Genomic DNA, 24,674 nt, shown 5'->3' on the forward strand with positions numbered 1-24,674 from the left:
TATTCTGACAGCAACAGGAACTTGCTCTCAGAATAGACATAAATCAATGTGGGCAGTGCTGTTGGATGAGATTTTTCATCCGCAGTTAAAAAAAGAGAATATATGCCAAAGCATGGGGGCCTGGGGTGGCCAATCGGTGGATGGACCCTATGCTTCGGCATACATATTTTATATCTGTTGGCACATTTCATGTGTGCCCACCATTAGAAGTGGGTGGATGCTAAGTTTTCCTTCCACATTTTAAGACTCAAAACATACATGTGTATAACTTTATATATTAATATGTGTGTGGTTGTGGGTCTTTGCATGTTTTTACATATTTAGCGTAATTTTTGTTAAGTAGATGATTGGTTACTTGGTCCAAATGCAGAAATATTTATATATGTGTTGTTTTCTTTTTTGTCATAGGTTAGCCAAGAGGTTTTAAAGACTGAGGATTATTCCAAAGTTCGACAATGACGCTGAAACCATCACTCTTGCACAACGTTGCATTGGACTACAGGACGGAGCACACTAAAATGGCTAAGTTTTCTTTCCACATTTTAAGACTCAAAACATACATGTGTATAACTTTATATATTAATATGTGTGTGGTTGTGGGTGTAAACATGTTTTTCCATTTTTAGTGTAATTTATGTTAAGTAGATGATTGACTACTTGCTCCCAATACAGTAATATTGATATAGGTGTTGTGTTTTTTTTGTCATAGGTTAGCCAGGAGGTTTTGAAGACTGAGGATTATTCCAGAGTTCGACAATGAGGCTGAAACCATCACTCTTACACAACGTTGCATTGGACTACAGGACGGAGCACACATGAGTGGCTAAGTTTTCAGAGAAGAAGACAGAAGAAATGTGAGTAAAACAGCACTAACCCACAGATAGAACACACCTAGGACACATTTAACCCTCTCTTCACCCCCCCCAGTTAACCCCTTCAATTCCCTGTCACCTGTGTCATTGATCAGTGAACACATGTTTACTGATCACTGTATCAGTGTCCCTGGCGACTTCCAATAGTGTTAGCGCCCATCCCAGATAGCGCCAGTTTTCCCGCTAGTACACCAGTAATCCCATTTAACCCCTTGATCGCCTCCCCCCCCCAGTTAACGCCCTCACTGCCCTGTCACCAGTGTCATTGATTACAGTGAACAGATTTTTACTGATCACTGTATTAGTGTCACCGGTGACTTCCGATAGTGTTAGCGCCAGTTAGCGCCCGTCCCAGATAGCGTCAGATTCCTGCAACATGGGCATTAATAAAAAATATCAATTGCGGTTGTATTGGTCCACAGGCCCGCTTGTTTATATGTCCGTGTTCTCTACTGCCATGGCCAGGCATAGATATGAGACGATAATGCGTTTTATGCACTTCTACGACAACACACTCAGTCGTCCTCGGGGTGACCCTGAATTTGACCGGCTCCACAAAATTCGGCCCCTCGTAAATCACTTTAACCAAAAATTTGCAGATATGTATACTCCCCATAAAAACATCTGCATTGATGAGTCCCTCATTCAATTTTCTGGCTGCCTTGTAATCAAACAGTTTCTCCCCAGCAAGCGTGCCAGATATGGGGTCAAGATGTATAAGACCTGTGAGAGGGCAACAGGCTATACATGTAAGTTTCAGATTTATGAGGAAAAATATAGTCACGTGGAGCCCCCCGGATGCCCAGACTACATGGGGAGCAGTGGCAAGATAGTTTGGGACTTGGTGTCATCCTTTTTCCATATGAGGTACCACTTATACGTGGACGTGAAAAAAAAAGTAAAAAAAAAAAAATTAAAAATACAAATCCCCCCAAAAAATAAAAAATGTAAAAATCAAAAATAGTTAGTTTTTTTGTTGTCATTTTTTGTGATTCTTCTACTTTTACTGTTTTATTGTTACTGTTTTATTGTTAATCATTTCTGTTTGTAGGAATGCCTTCAGCTGCAACACTGACCTGTTTATTCTGACAGCAACAGGAACTTGCTCTCAGAATAGACATAAATCAATGTGGGCAGCGCTGCTTCCGCCTCTACCATACACTAGTGAACTATTAATATAGGGTACAGCACGGCACAGTTCAGGGCACATTTACACAGGGTCTCAAAAGATGTTAGGTAGCCAGGAAACTGGCTATCGCATTTGGAGAGACCCGACCATCTGTTTTAAAAATGTTTAAAGTTTGAAAAAAAAGTAAAAAAAAAAAAAATTAAAAGTACAAATCCTTCCCAAAAAATAAAAAAATTTAAAAATCAAAAATAGTTTTTTTTGTTGCTGTCATTTTTTGTGATTCTTCTACTTTTACTGTTTTATTGTTACTGTTTTATTGTTAATCATTTCTGTTTGTAGGAATGCTTTCAGCTGCAACACTGACCTGTTTATTCTGACAGCAGCAGGAACTTGCTCTCAGAATAGACATAAATCAATGTGGGCAGCGCTGCTTCCGCCTCTACCATACATTAATGAACTATTAATATAGGGTACAGCACGGCACAGTTCAGGGCACATTTACACAGGGTCTCGAAAGATGTTAGGTAGTCAGGAAACTGGCTATTGCATTTGGAGAGACCCGACCATCTGTTTTAAAAATGTTTAAAGTTTGAAAAAAAAAGTAAAAAAAAAAAAAGTAAAAATACAAATCCCCCCAAAAAATAAAAAAATTTAAAAATCAAAAATAGTTAGTTTTTTTTGTTGCTGTCATTTTTTGTGATTCTTCTACTTTTACTGTTTTACTGTTACTGTTTTATTGTTAATCATTTCTGTTTGTAGGAATGTTTTCAGCTGCAACACTGACCGTTTTATTCTGACAGCAACAGGAACTTGCTCTCAGAATAGACATAAATCAATGTGGGCAGTGCTGTTGGATGAGATTTTTCATCCGCAGTTAAAAAAAGAGAATATATGCCAAAGCATGGGGGCCTGGGGTGGCCAATCGGTGGATGGACCCTATGCTTCGGCATACATATTTTATATCTGTTGGCACATTTCATGTGTGCCCACCATTAGAAGTGGGTGGATGCTAAGTTTTCCTTCCACATTTTAAGACTCAAAACATACATGTGTATAACTTTATATATTAATATGTGTGTGGTTGTGGGTCTTTGCATGTTTTTACATATTTAGCGTAATTTTTGTTAAGTAGATGATTGGTTACTTGGTCCAAATGCAGAAATATTTATATATGTGTTGTTTTCTTTTTTGTCATAGGTTAGCCAAGAGGTTTTAAAGACTGAGGATTATTCCAAAGTTCGACAATGACGCTGAAACCATCACTCTTGCACAACGTTGCATTGGACTACAGGACGGAGCACACTAAAATGGCTAAGTTTTCTTTCCACATTTTAAGACTCAAAACATACATGTGTATAACTTTATATATTAATATGTGTGTGGTTGTGGGTGTAAACATGTTTTTCCATTTTTAGTGTAATTTATGTTAAGTAGATGATTGACTACTTGCTCCCAATACAGTAATATTGATATAGGTGTTGTGTTTTTTTTGTCATAGGTTAGCCAGGAGGTTTTGAAGACTGAGGATTATTCCAGAGTTCGACAATGAGGCTGAAACCATCACTCTTACACAACGTTGCATTGGACTACAGGACGGAGCACACATGAGTGGCTAAGTTTTCAGAGAAGAAGACAGAAGAAATGTGAGTAAAACAGCACTAACCCACAGATAGAACACACCTAGGACACATTTAACCCTCTCTTCACCCCCCCCAGTTAACCCCTTCAATTCCCTGTCACCTGTGTCATTGATCAGTGAACACATGTTTACTGATCACTGTATCAGTGTCCCTGGCGACTTCCAATAGTGTTAGCGCCCATCCCAGATAGCGCCAGTTTTCCCGCTAGTACACCAGTAATCCCATTTAACCCCTTGATCGCCTCCCCCCCCCAGTTAACGCCCTCACTGCCCTGTCACCAGTGTCATTGATTACAGTGAACAGATTTTTACTGATCACTGTATTAGTGTCACCGGTGACTTCCGATAGTGTTAGCGCCAGTTAGCGCCCCTCCCAGATAGCGTCAGATTCCTGCAACATGGGCATTAATAAAAAATATCAATTGCGGTTGTATTGGTCCACAGGCCCGCTTGTTCATATGTCCGTGTTCTCTACTGCCATGGCCAGGCATAGATATGAGACGATAATGCGTTTTATGCACTTCTACGACAACACACTCAGTCGTCCTCGGGGTGACCCTGAATTTGACCGGCTCCACAAAATTCGGCCCCTCGTAAATCACTTTAACCAAAAATTTGCAGATATGTATACTCCCCATAAAAACATCTGCATTGATGAGTCCCTCATTCAATTTTCTGGCTGCCTTGTAATCAAACAGTTTCTCCCCAGCAAGCGTGCCAGATATGGGGTCAAGATGTATAAGACCTGTGAGAGGGCAACAGGCTATACATGTAAGTTTCAGATTTATGAGGAAAAATATAGTCACGTGGAGCCCCCCGGATGCCCAGACTACATGGGGAGCAGTGGCAAGATAGTTTGGGACTTGGTGTCATCCTTTTTCCATATGAGGTACCACTTATACGTGGACGTGAAAAAAAAAGTAAAAAAAAAAAATTAAAAATACAAATCCCCCCCAAAAAATAAAAAATGTAAAAATCAAAAATAGTTAGTTTTTTTGTTGTCATTTTTTGTGATTCTTCTACTTTTACTGTTTTATTGTTACTGTTTTATTGTTAATCATTTCTGTTTGTAGGAATGCTTTCAGCTGCAACACTGACCTGTTTATTCTGACAGCAACAGGAACTTGCTCTCAGAATAGACATAAATCAATGTGGGCAGCGCTGCTTCCGCCTCTACCATACACTAGTGAACTATTAATATAGGGTACAGCACGGCACAGTTCAGGGCACATTTACACAGGGTCTCGAAAGATGTTAGGTAGTCAGAAAACTGGCTATCGCATTTGGAGAGACCCGACCATCTGTTTTAAAAATGTTTAAAGTTTGAAAAAAAAAGTAAAAAAAAAAAAAGTAAAAATACAAATCCCCCCCAAAAAATAAAAAAATTTAAAAATCAAAAATAGTTTTTTTTTTTTTTTTGTTGCTGTCATTTTTTGTGATTCTTCTACTTTTACTGTTTTATTGTTACTGTTTTATTGTTAATCATTTCTGTTTGTAGGAATGCTTTCAGCTGCAACACTGACCTGTTTATTCTGACAGCAACAGGAGCTTGCTCTCAGAATAGACATAAATCAATGTGGGCAGCGCTGCTTCCACCTCTACCATACACTAGTGAACTATTAATATAGGGTACAGCACGGCACAGTTCAGGGCACATTTACACAGGGTCTCAAAAGATGTTAGGTAGCCAGGAAACTGGCTATCGCATTTGGAGAGACCCGACCATCTGTTTTAAAAATGTTTAAAGTTTGAAAAAAAAAGTAAAAAAAAAAAAAATTAAAAGTACAAATCCTTCCCAAAAAATAAAAAAATTTAAAAATCAAAAATAGTTTTTTTTGTTGCTGTCATTTTTTGTGAATCTTCTACTTTTACTGTTTTATTGTTACTGTTTTATTTTTAATCATTTCTGTTTGTAGGAATGCCTTCAGCTGCAACACTGACCTGTTTATTCTGACAGCAACAGGAACTTGCTCTCAGAATAGACATAAATCAATGTGGGCAGCGCTGCTTCCGCCTCTACCATACACTAGTGAACTATTAATATAGGGTACAGCACGGCACAGTTCAGGGCACATTTACACAGGGTCTCGAAAGATGTTAGGTAGTCAGGAAACTGGCTATCGCATTTGGAGAGACCCGACCATCTGTTTTAAAAATGTTTAAAGTTTGAAAAAAAAAGTAAAAAAAAAAAAAGTAAAAATACAAATCCCCCCAAAAAATAAAAAAATTTAAAAATCAAAAATAGTTAGTTTTTTTTGTTGCTGTCATTTTTTGTGATTCTTCTACTTTTACTGTTTTATTGTTACTGTTTTATTGTTAATCATTTCTGTTTGTAGGAATGCCTTCAGCTGCAACACTGACCTGTTTATTCTGACAGCAACAGGAACTTGCTCTCAGAATAGACATAAATCAATGTGGGCAGCGCTGCTTCCGCCTCTACCATACACTAGTGAACTATTAATATAGGGTACAGCACGGCACAGTTCAGGGCACATTTACACAGGGTCTCGAAAGATGTTAGGTAGTCAGGAAACTGGCTATCGCATTTGGAGAGACCCGACCATCTGTTTTAAAAATGTTTAAAGTTTGAAAAAAAAAGTAAAAAAAAAAAAAGTAAAAATACAAATCCCCCCAAAAAATAAAAAAATTTAAAAATCAAAAATAGTTAGTTTTTTTTGTTGCTGTCATTTTTTGTGATTCTTCTACTTTTACTGTTTTACTGTTACTGTTTTATTGTTAATCATTTCTGTTTGTAGGAATGCTTTCAGCTGCAACACTGACCTGTTTATTCTGACAGCAACAGGAACTTGCTCTCAGAATAGACATAAATCAATGTGGGCAGCGCTGCTTCCACCTCTACCATACACTAGTGAACTATTAATATAGGGTACAGCACGGCACAGTTCAGGGCACATTTACACAGGGTCTCAAAAGATGTTAGGTAGCCAGGAAACTGGCTATCACATTTGGAGAGACCCGACCATCTGTTTTAAAAATGTTTAAAGTTTGAAAAAAAAAGTAAAAAAAAAAAAAATTAAAAGTACAAATCCTTCCCAAAAAATAAAAAAATTTAAAAATCAAAAATAGTTAGTTTTTTTTGTTGCTGTCATTTTTTGTGATTCTTCTACTTTTACTGTTTTATTGTTACTGTTTTATTGTTAATCATTTCTGTTTGTAGGAATGTTTTCAGCTGCAACACTGACCGTTTTATTCTGACAGCAACAGGAACTTGCTCTCAGAATAGACATAAATCAATGTGGGCAATGCTGTTGGATGAGATTTTTCATCCGCAGTTAAAAAAAGAGAATATATGCCAAAGCATGGGGGCCTGGGGTGGCCAATCGGTGGATGGACCCTATGCTTCGGCATACATATTTTATATCTGTTGGCACATTTCATGTGTGCCCACCATTAGAAGTGGGTGGATGCTAAGTTTTCCTTCCACATTTTAAGACTCAAAACATACATGTGTATAACTTTATATATTAATATGTGTGTGGTTGTGGGTCTTTGCATGTTTTTACATATTTAGCGTAATTTTTGTTAAGTAGATGATTGGTTACTTGGTCCAAATGCAGAAATATTTATATATGTGTTGTTTTCTTTTTTGTCATAGGTTAGCCAAGAGGTTTTAAAGACTGAGGATTATTCCAAAGTTCGACAATGAGGCTGAAACCATCACTCTTGCACAACGTTGCATTGGACTACAGGACGGAGCACACTAAAATGGCTAAGTTTTCTTTCCACATTTTAAGACTCAAAACATACATGTGTATAACTTTATATATTAATATGTGTGTGGTTGTGGGTGTAAACATGTTTTTCCATTTTTAGTGTAATTTATGTTAAGTAGATGATTGACTACTTGCTCCCAATACAGTAATATTGATATAGGTGTTGTGTTTTTTTTGTCATAGGTTAGCCAGGAGGTTTTGAAGACTGAGGATTATTCCAGAGTTCGACAATGAGGCTGAAACCATCACTCTTACACAACGTTGCATTGGACTACAGGACGGAGCACACATGAGTGGCTAAGTTTTCAGAGAAGAAGACAGAAGAAATGTGAGTAAAACAGCACTAACCCACAGATAGAACACACCTAGGACACATTTAACCCTCTCTTCACCCCCCCCAGTTAACCCCTTCAATTCCCTGTCACCTGTGTCATTGATCAGTGAACACATGTTTACTGATCACTGTATCAGTGTCCCTGGCGACTTCCAATAGTGTTAGCGCCCATCCCAGATAGCGCCAGTTTTCCCGCTAGTACACCAGTAATCCCATTTAACCCCTTGATCGCCTCCCCCCCCAGTTAACGCCCTCACTGCCCTGTCACCAGTGTCATTGATTACAGTGAACAGATTTTTACTGATCACTGTATTAGTGTCACCGGTGACTTCCGATAGTGTTAGCGCCAGTTAGCGCCCCTCCCAGATAGCGTCAGATTCCTGCAACATGGGCATTAATAAAAAATATCAATTGCGGTTGTATTGGTCCACAGGCCCGCTTGTTCATATGTCCGTGTTCTCTACTGCCATGGCCAGGCATAGATATGAGACGATAATGCGTTTTATGCACTTCTACGACAACACACTCAGTCGTCCTCGGGGTGACCCTGAATTTGACCGGCTCCACAAAATTCGGCCCCTCGTAAATCACTTTAACCAAAAATTTGCAGATATGTATACTCCCCATAAAAACATCTGCATTGATGAGTCCCTCATTCAATTTTCTGGCTGCCTTGTAATCAAACAGTTTCTCCCCAGCAAGCGTGCCAGATATGGGGTCAAGATGTATAAGACCTGTGAGAGGGCAACAGGCTATACATGTAAGTTTCAGATTTATGAGGAAAAATATAGTCACGTGGAGCCCCCCGGATGCCCAGACTACATGGGGAGCAGTGGCAAGATAGTTTGGGACTTGGTGTCATCCTTTTTCCATATGAGGTACCACTTATACGTGGACGTGAAAAAAAAAGTAAAAAAAAAAAAATTAAAAATACAAATCCCCCCCAAAAAATAAAAAATGTAAAAATCAAAAATAGTTAGTTATTTTGTTGTCATTTTTTGTGATTCTTCTACTTTTACTGTTTTATTGTTACTGTTTTATTGTTAATCATTTCTGTTTGTAGGAATGCTTTCAGCTGCAACACTGACCTGTTTATTCTGACAGCAACAGGAACTTGCTCTCAGAATAGACATAAATCAATGTGGGCAGCGCTGCTTCCGCCTCTACCATACACTAGTGAACTATTAATATAGGGTACAGCACGGCACAGTTCAGGGCACATTTACACAGGGTCTCGAAAGATGTTAGGTAGTCAGAAAACTGGCAATCGCATTTGGAGAGACCCGACCATCTGTTTTAAAAATGTTTAAAGTTTGAAAAAAAAAAGTAAAAAAAAAAAAGTAAAAATACAAATCCCCCCCAAAAAAATAAAAAAATTTAAAAATCAAAAATAGTTTGTTTTTTTTGTTGCTGTCATTTTTTGTGATTCTTCTACTTTTACTGTTTTATTGTTACTGTTTTATTGTTAATCATTTCTGTTTGTAGGAATGCTTTCAGCTGCAACACTGACCTGTTTATTCTGACAGCAACAGGAACTTGCTCTCAGAATAGACATAAATCAATGTGGGCAGCGCTGCTTCCACCTCTACCATACACTAGTGAACTATTAATATAGGGTACAGCACGGCACAGTTCAGGGCACATTTACACAGGGTCTCAAAAGATGTTAGGTAGCCAGGAAACTGGCTATCGCATTTGGAGAGACCCGACCATCTGTTTTAAAAATGTTTAAAGTTTGAAAAAAAAGTAAAAAAAAAAAAAATTAAAAGTACAAATCCTTCCCAAAAAATAAAAAAATTTAAAAATCAAAAATAGTTAGTTTTTTTTGTTGCTGTCATTTTTTGTGATTCTTCTACTTTTACTGTTTTATTGTTACTGTTTTATTGTTAATCATTTCTGTTTGTAGGAATGCTTTCAGCTGCAACACTGACCTGTTTATTCTGACAGCAACAGGAACTTGCTCTCAGAATAGACATAAATCAATGTGGGCAGCGCTGCTTCCGCCTCTACCATACACTAGTGAACTATTAATATAGGGTACAGCACGGCACAGTTCAGGGCACATTTACACAGGGTCTCGAAAGATGTTAGGTAGTCAGGAAACTGGCTATTGCATTTGGAGAGACCCGACCATCTGTTTTAAAAATGTTTAAAGTTTGAAAAAAAAAGTAAAAAAAAAAAAAGTAAAAATACAAATCCCCCCAAAAAATAAAAAAATTTAAAAATCAAAAATAGTTAGTTTTTTTTGTTGCTGTCATTTTTTGTGATTCTTCTACTTTTACTGTTTTACTGTTACTGTTTTATTGTTAATCATTTCTGTTTGTAGGAATGCTTTCAGCTGCAACACTGACCTGTTTATTCTGACAGCAACAGGAACTTGCTCTCAGAATAGACATAAATCAATGTGGGCAGCGCTGCTTCCACCTCTACCATACACTAGTGAACTATTAATATAGGGTACAGCATGGCACAGTTCAGGGCACATTTACACAGGGTCTCAAAAGATGTTAGGTAGCCAGGAAACTGGCTATCGCATTTGGAGAGACCCGACCATCTGTTTTAAAAATGTTTAAAGTTTGAAAAAAAAGTAAAAAAAAAAAAAATTAAAAGTACAAATCCTTCCCAAAAAATAAAAAAATTTAAAAATCAAAAATAGTTAGTTTTTTTTGTTGCTGTCATTTTTTGTGATTCTTCTACTTTTACTGTTTTATTGTTACTGTTTTATTGTTAATCATTTCTGTTTGTAGGAATGTTTTCAGCTGCAACACTGACCGTTTTATTCTGACAGCAACAGGAACTTGCTCTCAGAATAGACATAAATCAATGTGGGCAGTGCTGTTGGATGAGATTTTTCATCCGCAGTTAAAAAAAGAGAATATATGCCAAAGCATGGGGGCCTGGGGTGGCCAATCGGTGGATGGACCCTATGCTTCGGCATACATATTTTATATCTGTTGGCACATTTCATGTGTGCCCACCATTAGAAGTGGGTGGATGCTAAGTTTTCCTTCCACATTTTAAGACTCAAAACATACATGTGTATAACTTTATATATTAATATGTGTGTGGTTGTGGGTCTTTGCATGTTTTTACATATTTAGCGTAATTTTTGTTAAGTAGATGATTGGTTACTTGGTCCAAATGCAGAAATATTTATATATGTGTTGTTTTCTTTTTTGTCATAGGTTAGCCAAGAGGTTTTAAAGACTGAGGATTATTCCAAAGTTCGACAATGACGCTGAAACCATCACTCTTGCACAACGTTGCATTGGACTACAGGACGGAGCACACTAAAATGGCTAAGTTTTCTTTCCACATTTTAAGACTCAAAACATACATGTGTATAACTTTATATATTAATATGTGTGTGGTTGTGGGTGTAAACATGTTTTTCCATTTTTAGTGTAATTTATGTTAAGTAGATGATTGACTACTTGCTCCCAATACAGTAATATTGATATAGGTGTTGTGTTTTTTTTGTCATAGGTTAGCCAGGAGGTTTTGAAGACTGAGGATTATTCCAGAGTTCGACAATGAGGCTGAAACCATCACTCTTACACAATGTTGCATTGGACTACAGGACGGAGCACACATGAGTGGCTAAGTTTTCAGAGAAGAAGACAGAAGAAATGTGAGTAAAACAGCACTAACCCACAGATAGAACACACCTAGGACACATTTAACCCTCTCTTCACCCCCCCCCCAGTTAACCCCTTCAATTCCCTGTCACCTGTGTCATTGATCAGTGAACACATGTTTACTGATCGATGTATCAGTGTCCCTGGCGACTTCCAATAGTGTTAGCGCCCATCCCAGATAGCTCCAGTTTTCCCGCTAGTACACCAGTAATCCCATTTAACCCCTTGATCGCCTCCCCCCCCCAGTTAACGCCCTCACTGCCCTGTCACCAGTGTCATTGATTACAGTGAACAGATTTTTACTGATCACTGTATTAGTGTCACCGGTGACTTCCGATAGTGTTAGCGCCAGTTAGCGCCCCTCCCAGATAGCGTCAGATTGCCTGCAACATGGGCATTAATAAAAAATATCAATTGCGGTTGTATTGGTCCACAGGCCCGCTTGTTCATATGTCCGTGTTCTCTACTGCCATGGCCAGGCATAGATATGAGACGATAATGCGTTTTATGCACTTCTACGACAACACACTCAGTCGTCCTCGGGGTGACCCTGAATTTGACCGGCTCCACAAAATTCGGCCCCTCGTAAATCACTTTAACCAAAAATTTGCAGATATGTATACTCCCCATAAAAACATCTGCATTGATGAGTCCCTCATTCAATTTTCTGGCTGCCTTGTAATCAAACAGTTTCTCCCCAGCAAGCGTGCCAGATATGGGGTCAAGATGTATAAGACCTGTGAGAGGGCAACAGGCTATACATGTAAGTTTCAGATTTATGAGGAAAAATATAGTCACGTGGAGCCCCCCGGATGCCCAGACTACATGGGGAGCAGTGGCAAGATAGTTTGGGACTTGGTGTCATCCTTTTTCCATATGAGGTACCACTTATACGTGGACGTGAAAAAAAAAGTAAAAAAAAAAAAATTAAAAATACAAATCCCCCCAAAAAATAAAAAATGTAAAAATCAAAAATAGTTAGTTTTTTTGTTGTCATTTTTTGTGATTCTTCTACTTTTACTGTTTTATTGTTACTGTTTTATTGTTAATCATTTCTGTTTGTAGGAATGCCTTCAGCTGCAACACTGACCTGTTTATTCTGACAGCAACAGGAACTTGCTCTCAGAATAGACATAAATCAATGTGGGCAGCGCTGCTTCCGCCTCTACCATACACTAGTGAACTATTAATATAGGGTACAGCACGGCACAGTTCAGGGCACATTTACACAGGGTCTCAAAAGATGTTAGGTAGCCAGGAAACTGGCTATCGCATTTGGAGAGACCCGACCATCTGTTTTAAAAATGTTTAAAGTTTGAAAAAAAAGTAAAAAAAAAAAAAATTAAAAGTACAAATCCTTCCCAAAAAATAAAAAAATTTAAAAATCAAAAATAGTTTTTTTTGTTGCTGTCATTTTTTGTGATTCTTCTACTTTTACTGTTTTATTGTTACTGTTTTATTGTTAATCATTTCTGTTTGTAGGAATGCTTTCAGCTGCAACACTGACCTGTTTATTCTGACAGCAGCAGGAACTTGCTCTCAGAATAGACATAAATCAATGTGGGCAGCGCTGCTTCCGCCTCTACCATACATTAATGAACTATTAATATAGGGTACAGCACGGCACAGTTCAGGGCACATTTACACAGGGTCTCGAAAGATGTTAGGTAGTCAGGAAACTGGCTATTGCATTTGGAGAGACCCGACCATCTGTTTTAAAAATGTTTAAAGTTTGAAAAAAAAAGTAAAAAAAAAAAAAGTAAAAATACAAATCCCCCCAAAAAATAAAAAAATTTAAAAATCAAAAATAGTTAGTTTTTTTTGTTGCTGTCATTTTTTGTGATTCTTCTACTTTTACTGTTTTACTGTTACTGTTTTATTGTTAATCATTTCTGTTTGTAGGAATGTTTTCAGCTGCAACACTGACCGTTTTATTCTGACAGCAACAGGAACTTGCTCTCAGAATAGACATAAATCAATGTGGGCAGTGCTGTTGGATGAGATTTTTCATCCGCAGTTAAAAAAAGAGAATATATGCCAAAGCATGGGGGCCTGGGGTGGCCAATCGGTGGATGGACCCTATGCTTCGGCATACATATTTTATATCTGTTGGCACATTTCATGTGTGCCCACCATTAGAAGTGGGTGGATGCTAAGTTTTCCTTCCACATTTTAAGACTCAAAACATACATGTGTATAACTTTATATATTAATATGTGTGTGGTTGTGGGTCTTTGCATGTTTTTACATATTTAGCGTAATTTTTGTTAAGTAGATGATTGGTTACTTGGTCCAAATGCAGAAATATTTATATATGTGTTGTTTTCTTTTTTGTCATAGGTTAGCCAAGAGGTTTTAAAGACTGAGGATTATTCCAAAGTTCGACAATGACGCTGAAACCATCACTCTTGCACAACGTTGCATTGGACTACAGGACGGAGCACACTAAAATGGCTAAGTTTTCTTTCCACATTTTAAGACTCAAAACATACATGTGTATAACTTTATATATTAATATGTGTGTGGTTGTGGGTGTAAACATGTTTTTCCATTTTTAGTGTAATTTATGTTAAGTAGATGATTGACTACTTGCTCCCAATACAGTAATATTGATATAGGTGTTGTGTTTTTTTTGTCATAGGTTAGCCAGGAGGTTTTGAAGACTGAGGATTATTCCAGAGTTCGACAATGAGGCTGAAACCATCACTCTTACACAACGTTGCATTGGACTACAGGACGGAGCACACATGAGTGGCTAAGTTTTCAGAGAAGAAGACAGAAGAAATGTGAGTAAAACAGCACTAACCCACAGATAGAACACACCTAGGACACATTTAACCCTCTCTTCACCCCCCCCAGTTAACCCCTTCAATTCCCTGTCACCTGTGTCATTGATCAGTGAACACATGTTTACTGATCACTGTATCAGTGTCCCTGGCGACTTCCAATAGTGTTAGCGCCCATCCCAGATAGCGCCAGTTTTCCCGCTAGTACACCAGTAATCCCATTTAACCCCTTGATCGCCTCCCCCCCCCAGTTAACGCCCTCACTGCCCTGTCACCAGTGTCATTGATTACAGTGAACAGATTTTTACTGATCACTGTATTAGTGTCACCGGTGACTTCCGATAGTGTTAGCGCCAGTTAGCGCCCCTCCCAGATAGCGTCAGATTCCTGCAACATGGGCATTAATAAAAAATATCAATTGCGGTTGTATTGGTCCACAGGCCCGCTTGTTCATATGTCCGTGTTCTCTACTGCCATGGCCAGGCATAGATATGAGACGATAATGCGTTTTATGCACTTCTACGACAACACACTCAGTCGTCCTCGGGGTGACCCTGAATTTGACCGGCTCCACAAAATTCGGCCCCTCGTAAATCACTTTAACCAAAAATTTGCAGATATGTATACTCCCCATAAAAACATCTGCATTGATGAGTCCCTCATTCAATTTTCTGGCTGCCTTGTAATCAAACAGTTTCTCCCCAGCAAGCGTGCCAGATATGGGGTCAAGATGTATAAGACCTGTGAGAGGGCAACAGGCTATACATGTAAGTTTCAGATTTATGAGGAAAAATATAGTCACGTGGAGCCCCCCGGATGCCCAGACTACATGGGGAGCAGTGGCAAGATAGTTTGGGACTTGGTGTCATCCTTTTTCCATATGAGGTACCACTTATACGTGGACGTGAAAAAAAAAGTAAAAAAAAAAAAATTAAAAATACAAATCCCCCCAAAAAATAAAAAATGTAAAAATCAAAAATAGTTAGTTTTTTTGTTGTCATTTTTTGTGATTCTTCTACTTTTACTGTTTTATTGTTACTGTTTTATTGTTAATCATTTCTGTTTGTAGGAATGCCTTCAGCTGCAACACTGACCTGTTTATTCTGACAGCAACAGGAACTTGCTCTCAGAATAGACATAAATCAATGTGGGCAGCGCTGCTTCCGCCTCTACCATACACTAGTGAACTATTAATATAGGGTACAGCACGGCACAGTTCAGGGCACATTTACACAGGGTCTCAAAAGATGTTAGGTAGCCAGGAAACTGGCTATCGCATTTGGAGACCCGACCATCTGTTTTAAAAATGTTTAAAGTTTGAAAAAAAAGTAAAAAAAAAAAAAATTAAAAGTACAAATCCTTCCCAAAAAATAAAAAAATTTAAAAATCAAAAATAGTTTTTTTTGTTGCTGTCATTTTTTGTGATTCTTCTACTTTTACTGTTTTATTGTTACTGTTTTATTGTTAATCATTTCTGTTTGTAGGAATGCTTTCAGCTGCAACACTGACCTGTTTATTCTGACAGCAGCAGGAACTTGCTCTCAGAATAGACATAAATCAATGTGGGCAGCGCTGCTTCCGCCTCTACCATACATTAATGAACTATTAATATAGGGTACAGCACGGCACAGTTCAGGGCACATTTACACAGGGTCTCGAAAGATGTTAGGTAGTCAGGAAACTGGCTATTGCATTTGGAGAGACCCGACCATCTGTTTTAAAAATGTTTAAAGTTTGAAAAAAAAAGTAAAAAAAAAAAAAGTAAAAATACAAATCCCCCCAAAAAATAAAAAAATTTAAAAATCAAAAATAGTTAGTTTTTTTTGTTGCTGTCATTTTTTGTGATTCTTCTACTTTTACTGTTTTACTGTTACTGTTTTATTGTTAATCATTTCTGTTTGTAGGAATGTTTTCAGCTGCAACACTGACCGTTTTATTCTGACAGCAACAGGAACTTGCTCTCAGAATAGACATAAATCAATGTGGGCAGTGCTGTTGGATGAGATTTTTCATCCGCAGTTAAAAAAAGAGAATATATGCCAAAGCATGGGGGCCTGGGGTGGCCAATCGGTGGATGGACCCTATGCTTCGGCATACATATTTTATATCTGTTGGCACATTTCATGTGTGCCCACCATTAGAAGTGGGTGGATGCTAAGTTTTCCTTCCACATTTTAAGACTCAAAACATACATGTGTATAACTTTATATATTAATATGTGTGTGGTTGTGGGTCTTTGCATGTTTTTACATATTTAGCGTAATTTTTGTTAAGTAGATGATTGGTTACTTGGTCCAAATGCAGAAATATTTATATATGTGTTGTTTTCTTTTTTGTCATAGGTTAGCCAAGAGGTTTTAAAGACTGAGGATTATTCCAAAGTTCGACAATGACGCTGAAACCATCACTCTTGCACAACGTTGCATTGGACTACAGGACGGAGCACACTAAAATGGCTAAGTTTTCTTTCCACATTTTAAGACTCAAAACATACATGTGTATAACTTTATATATTAATATGTGTGTGGTTGTGGGTGTAAACATGTTTTTCCATTTTTAGTGTAATTTATGTTAAGTAGATGATTGACTACTTGCTCCCAATACAGTAATATTGATATAGGTGTTGTGTTTTTTTTGTCATAGGTTAGCCAGGAGGTTTTGAAGACTGAGGATTATTCCAGAGTTCGACAATGAGGCTGAAACCATCACTCTTACACAATGTTGCATTGGACTACAGGACGGAGCACACATGAGTGGCTAAGTTTTCAGAGAAGAAGACAGAAGAAATGTGAGTAAAACAGCACTAACCCACAGATAGAACACACCTAGGACACATTTAACCCTCTCTTCACCCCCCCCCCCAGTTAACCCCTTCAATTCCCTGTCACCTGTGTCATTGATCAGTGAACACATGTTTACTGATCGATGTATCAGTGTCCCTGGCGACTTCCAATAGTGTTAGCGCCCATCCCAGATAGCTCCAGTTTTCCCGCTAGTACACCAGTAATCCCATTTAACCCCTTGATCGCCTCCCCCCCCCCAGTTAACGCCCTCACTGCCCTGTCACCAGTGTCATTGATTACAGTGAACAGATTTTTACTGATCACTGTATTAGTGTCACCGGTGACTTCCGATAGTGTTAGCGCCAGTTAGCGCCCCTCCCAGATAGCGTCAGATTGCCTGCAACATGGGCATTAATAAAAAATATCAATTGCGGTTGTATTGGTCCACAGGCCCGCTTGTTCATATGTCCGTGTTCTCTACTGCCATGGCCAGGCATAGATATGAGACGATAATGCGTTTTATGCACTTCTACGACAACACACTCAGTCGTCCTCGGGGTGACCCTGAATTTGACCGGCTCCACAAAATTCGGCCCCTCGTAAATCACTTTAACCAAAAATTTGCAGATATGTATACTCCCCATAAAAACATCTGCATTGATGAGTCCCTCATTCAATTTTCTGGCTGCCTTGTAATCAAACAGTTTCTCCCCAGCAAGCGTGCCAGATATGGGGTCAAGATGTATAAGACCTGTGAGAGGGCAACAGGCTATACATGTAAGTTTCAGATTTATGAGGAAAAATATAGTCACGTGGAGCCCCCCGGATGCCCAGACTACATGGGGAGCAGTGGCAAGATAGTTTGGGACTTGGTGTCATCCTTTTTCCATATGAGGTACCACTTATACGTGGACGTGAAAAAAAAAGTAAAAAAAAAAAAATTAAAAATACAAATCCCCCCAAAAAATAAAAAATGTAAAAATCAAAAATAGTTAGTTTTTTTGTTGTCATTTTTTGTGATTCTTCTACTTTTACTGTTTTATTGTTACTGTTTTATTGTTAATCATTTCTGTTTGTAGGAATGCCTTCAGCTGCAACACTGACCTGTTTATTCTGACAGCAACAGGAACTTGCTCTCAGAATAGACATAAATCAATGTGGGCAGCGCTGCTTCCGCCTCTACCATACACTAGTGAACTATTAATATAGGGTACAGCACGGCACAGTTCAGGGCACATTTACACAGGGTCTCAAAAGATGTTAGGTAGCCAGGAAACTGGCTATCGCATTTGGAGAGACCCGACCATCTGTTTTAAAAATGTTTAAAGTTTGAAAAAAAAGTAAAAAAAAAAAAAATTAAAAGTACAAATCCTTCCCAAAAAATAAAAAAATTTAAAAATCAAAAATAGTTTTTTTTGTTGCTGTCATTTTTTGTGATTCTTCTACTTTTACTGTTTTATTGTTACTGTTTTATTGTTAATCATTTCTGTTTGTAGGAATGCTTTCAGCTGCAACACTGACCTGTTTATTCTGACAGCAGCAGGAACTTGCTCTCAGAATAGACATAAATCAATGTGGGCAGCGCTGCTTCCGCCTCTACCATACATTAATGAACTATTAATATAGGGTACAGCACGGCACAGTTCAGGGCACATTTACACAGGGTCTCGAAAGATGTTAGGTAGTCAGGAAACTGGCTATTGCATTTGGAGAGACCCGACCATCTGTTTTAAAAATGTTTAAAGTTTGAAAAAAAAAGTAAAAAAAAAAAAAGTAAAAATACAAATCCCCCCAAAAAATAAAAAAATTTAAAAATCAAAAATAGTTAGTTTTTTTTGTTGCTGTCATTTTTTGTGATTCTTCTACTTTTACTGTTTTACTGTTACTGTTTTATTGTTAATCATTTCTGTTTGTAGGAATGTTTTCAGCTGCAACACTGACCGTTTTATTCTGACAGCAACAGGAACTTGCTCTCAGAATAGACATAAATCAATGTGGGCAGTGCTGTTGGATGAGATTTTTCATCCGCAGTTAAAAAAAGAGAATATATGCCAAAGCATGGGGGCCTGGGGTGGCCAATCGGTGGATGGACCCTATGCTTCGGCATACATATTTTATATCTGTTGGCACATTTCATGTGTGCCCACCATTAGAAGTGGGTGGATGCTAAGTTTTCCTTCCACATTTTAAGACTCAAAACATACATGTGTATAACTTTATATATTAATATGTGTGTGGTTGTGGGTCTTTGCATGTTTTTACATATTTAGCGTAATTTTTGTTAAGTAGATGATTGGTTACTTGGTCCAAATGCAGAAATATTTATATATGTGTTGTTTTCTTTTTTGTCATAGGTTAGCCAAGAGGTTTTAAAGACTGAGGATTATTCCAAAGTTCGACAATGACGCTGAAACCATCACTCTTGCACAACGTTGCATTGGACTACAGGACGGAGCACACTAAAATGGCTAAGTTTTCTTTCCACATTTTAAGACTCAAAACATACATGTGTATAACTTTATATATTAATATGTGTGTGGTTGTGGGTGTAAACATGTTTTTCCATTTTTAGTGTAATTTATGTTAAGTAGATGATTGACTACTTGCTCCCAATACAGTAATATTGATATAGGTGTTGTGTTTTTTTTGTCATAGGTTAGCCAGGAGGTTTTGAAGACTGAGGATTATTCCAGAGTTCGACAATGAGGCTGAAACCATCACTCTTACACAACGTTGCATTGGACTACAGGACGGAGCACACATGAGTGGCTAAGTTTTCAGAGAAGAAGACAGAAGAAATGTGAGTAAAACAGCACTAACCCACAGATAGAACACACCTAGGACACATTTAACCCTCTCTTCACCCCCCCCAGTTAACCCCTTCAATTCCCTGTCACCTGTGTCATTGATCAGTGAACACATGTTTACTGATCACTGTATCAGTGTCCCTGGCGACTTCCAATAGTGTTAGCGCCCATCCCAGATAGCGCCAGTTTTCCCGCTAGTACACCAGTAATCCCATTTAACCCCTTGATCGCCTCCCCCCCCCAGTTAACGCCCTCACTGCCCTGTCACCAGTGTCATTGATTACAGTGAACAGATTTTTACTGATCACTGTATTAGTGTCACCGGTGACTTCCGATAGTGTTAGCGCCAGTTAGCGCCCCTCCCAGATAGCGTCAGATTCCTGCAACATGGGCATTAATAAAAAATATCAATTGCGGTTGTATTGGTCCACAGGCCCGCTTGTTCATATGTCCGTGTTCTCTACTGCCATGGCCAGGCATAGATATGAGACGATAATGCGTTTTATGCACTTCTACGACAACACACTCAGTCGTCCTCGGGGTGACCCTGAATTTGACCGGCTCCACAAAATTCGGCCCCTCGTAAATCACTTTAACCAAAAATTTGCAGATATGTATACTCCCCATAAAAACATCTGCATTGATGAGTCCCTCATTCAATTTTCTGGCTGCCTTGTAATCAAACAGTTTCTCCCCAGCAAGCGTGCCAGATATGGGGTCAAGATGTATAAGACCTGTGAGAGGGCAACAGGCTATACATGTAAGTTTCAGATTTATGAGGAAAAATATAGTCACGTGGAGCCCCCCGGATGCCCAGACTACATGGGGAGCAGTGGCAAGATAGTTTGGGACTTGGTGTCATCCTTTTTCCATATGAGGTACCACTTATACGTGGACGTGAAAAAAAAAGTAAAAAAAAAAAAATTAAAAATACAAATCCCCCCAAAAAATAAAAAATGTAAAAATCAAAAATAGTTAGTTTTTTTGTTGTCATTTTTTGTGATTCTTCTACTTTTACTGTTTTATTGTTACTGTTTTATTGTTAATCATTTCTGTTTGTAGGAATGCCTTCAGCTGCAACACTGACCTGTTTATTCTGACAGCAACAGGAACTTGCTCTCAGAATAGACATAAATCAATGTGGGCAGCGCTGCTTCCGCCTCTACCATACACTAGTGAACTATTAATATAGGGTACAGCACGGCACAGTTCAGGGCACATTTACACAGGGTCTCAAAAGATGTTAGGTAGCCAGGAAACTGGCTATCGCATTTGGAGAGACCCGACCATCTGTTTTAAAAATGTTTAAAGTTTGAAAAAAAAGTAAAAAAAAAAAAAATTAAAAGTACAAATCCTTCCCAAAAAATAAAAAAATTTAAAAATCAAAAATAGTTTTTTTTGTTGCTGTCATTTTTTGTGATTCTTCTACTTTTACTGTTTTATTGTTACTGTTTTATTGTTAATCATTTCTGTTTGTAGGAATGCTTTCAGCTGCAACACTGACCTGTTTATTCTGACAGCAGCAGGAACTTGCTCTCAGAATAGACATAAATCAATGTGGGCAGCGCTGCTTCCGCCTCTACCATACATTAATGAACTATTAATATAGGGTACAGCACGGCACAGTTCAGGGCACATTTACACAGGGTCTCGAAAGATGTTAGGTAGTCAGGAAACTGGCTATTGCATTTGGAGAGACCCGACCATCTGTTTTAAAAATGTTTAAAGTTTGAAAAAAAAAGTAAAAAAAAAAAAAGTAAAAATACAAATCCCCCCAAAAAATAAAAAAATTTAAAAATCAAAAATAGTTAGTTTTTTTTGTTGCTGTCATTTTTTGTGATTCTTCTACTTTTACTGTTTTACTGTTACTGTTTTATTGTTAATCATTTCTGTTTGTAGGAATGTTTTCAGCTGCAACACTGACCGTTTTATTCTGACAGCAACAGGAACTTGCTCTCAGAATAGACATAAATCAATGTGGGCAGTGCTGTTGGATGAGATTTTTCATCCGCAGTTAAAAAAAGAGAATATATGCCAAAGCATGGGGGCCTGGGGTGGCCAATCGGTGGATGGACCCTATGCTTCGGCATACATATTTTATATCTGTTGGCACATTTCATGTGTGCCCACCATTAGAAGTGGGTGGATGCTAAGTTTTCCTTCCACATTTTAAGACTCAAAACATACATGTGTATAACTTTATATATTAATATGTGTGTGGTTGTGGGTCTTTGCATGTTTTTACATATTTAGCGTAATTTTTGTTAAGTAGATGATTGGTTACTTGGTCCAAATGCAGAAATATTTATATATGTGTTGTTTTCTTTTTTGTCATAGGTTAGCCAAGAGGTTTTAAAGACTGAGGATTATTCCAAAGTTCGACAATGACGCTGAAACCATCACTCTTGCACAACGTTGCATTGGACTACAGGACGGAGCACACTAAAATGGCTAAGTTTTCTTTCCACATTTTAAGACTCAAAACATACATGTGTATAACTTTATATATTAATATGTGTGTGGTTGTGGGTGTAAACATGTTTTTCCATTTTTAGTGTAATTTATGTTAAGTAGATGATTGACTACTTGCTCCCAATACAGTAATATTGATATAGGTGTTGTGTTTTTTTTGTCATAGGTTAGCCAGGAGGTTTTGAAGACTGAGGATTATTCCAGAGTTCGACAATGAGGCTGAAACCATCACTCTTACACAACGTTGCATTGGACTACAGGACGGAGCACACATGAGTGGCTAAGTTTTCAGAGAAGAAGACAGAAGAAATGTGAGTAAAACAGCACTAACCCACAGATAGAACACACCTAGGACACATTTAACCCTCTCTTCACCCCCCCCAGTTAACCCCTTCAATTCCCTGTCACCTGTGTCATTGATCAGTGAACACATGTTTACTGATCACTGTATCAGTGTCCCTGGCGACTTCCAATAGTGTTAGCGCCCATCCCAGATAGCGCCAGTTTTCCCGCTAGTACACCAGTAATCCCATTTAACCCCTTGATCGCCTCCCCCCCCCAGTTAACGCCCTCACTGCCCTGTCACCAGTGTCATTGATTACAGTGAACAGATTTTTACTGATCACTGTATTAGTGTCACCGGTGACTTCCGATAGTGTTAGCGCCAGTTAGCGCCCCTCCCAGATAGCGTCAGATTCCTGCAACATGGGCATTAATAAAAAATATCAATTGCGGTTGTATTGGTCCACAGGCCCGCTTGTTCATATGTCCGTGTTCTCTACTGCCATGGCCAGGCATAGATATGAGACGATAATGCGTTTTATGCACTTCTACGACAACACACTCAGTCGTCCTCGGGGTGACCCTGAATTTGACCGGCTCCACAAAATTCGGCCCCTCGTAAATCACTTTAACCAAAAATTTGCAGATATGTATACTCCCCATAAAAACATCTGCATTGATGAGTCCCTCATTCAATTTTCTGGCTGCCTTGTAATCAAACAGTTTCTCCCCAGCAAGCGTGCCAGATATGGGGTCAAGATGTATAAGACCTGTGAGAGGGCAACAGGCTATACATGTAAGTTTCAGATTTATGAGGAAAAATATAGTCACGTGGAGCCCCCCGGATGCCCAGACTACATGGGGAGCAGTGGCAAGATAGTTTGGGACTTGGTGTCATCCTTTTTCCATATGAGGTACCACTTATACGTGGACGTGAAAAAAAAAGTAAAAAAAAAAAATTAAAAATACAAATCCCCCCCAAAAAATAAAAAATGTAAAAATCAAAAATAGTTAGTTTTTTTGTTGTCATTTTTTGTGATTCTTCTACTTTTACTGTTTTATTGTTACTGTTTTATTGTTAATCATTTCTGTTTGTAGGAATGCTTTCAGCTGCAACACTGACCTGTTTATTCTGACAGCAACAGGAACTTGCTCTCAGAATAGACATAAATCAATGTGGGCAGCGCTGCTTCCGCCTCTACCATACACTAGTGAACTATTAATATAGGGTACAGCACGGCACAGTTCAGGGCACATTTACACAGGGTCTCGAAAGATGTTAGGTAGTCAGAAAACTGGCTATCGCATTTGGAGAGACCCGACCATCTGTTTTAAAAATGTTTAAAGTTTGAAAAAAAAAGTAAAAAAAAAAAAAGTAAAAATACAAATCCCCCCCAAAAAATAAAAAAATTTAAAAATCAAAAATAGTTTTTTTTTTTTTTTTGTTGCTGTCATTTTTTGTGATTCTTCTACTTTTACTGTTTTATTGTTACTGTTTTATTGTTAATCATTTCTGTTTGTAGGAATGCTTTCAGCTGCAACACTGACCTGTTTATTCTGACAGCAACAGGAGCTTGCTCTCAGAATAGACATAAATCAATGTGGGCAGCGCTGCTTCCACCTCTACCATACACTAGTGAACTATTAATATAGGGTACAGCACGGCACAGTTCAGGGCACATTTACACAGGGTCTCAAAAGATGTTAGGTAGCCAGGAAACTGGCTATCGCATTTGGAGAGACCCGACCATCTGTTTTAAAAATGTTTAAAGTTTGAAAAAAAAAGTAAAAAAAAAAAAAATTAAAAGTACAAATCCTTCCCAAAAAATAAAAAAATTTAAAAATCAAAAATAGTTTTTTTTGTTGCTGTCATTTTTTGTGAATCTTCTACTTTTACTGTTTTATTGTTACTGTTTTATTTTTAATCATTTCTGTTTGTAGGAATGCCTTCAGCTGCAACACTGACCTGTTTATTCTGACAGCAACAGGAACTTGCTCTCAGAATAGACATAAATCAATGTGGGCAGCGCTGCTTCCGCCTCTACCATACACTAGTGAACTATTAATATAGGGTACAGCACGGCACAGTTCAGGGCACATTTACACAGGGTCTCGAAAGATGTTAGGTAGTCAGAAAACTGGCTATCGCATTTGGAGAGACCCGACCATCTGTTTTAAAAATGTTTAAAGTTTGAAAA

Source organism: Staurois parvus, unplaced genomic scaffold, assembly GCF_062004578.1.
Source record: "Staurois parvus isolate SC_StPar_1 unplaced genomic scaffold, SC_StPar_1.0 ptg001084l, whole genome shotgun sequence".
NCBI classification, from domain to species: Eukaryota; Metazoa; Chordata; class Amphibia; order Anura; family Ranidae; genus Staurois; species Staurois parvus.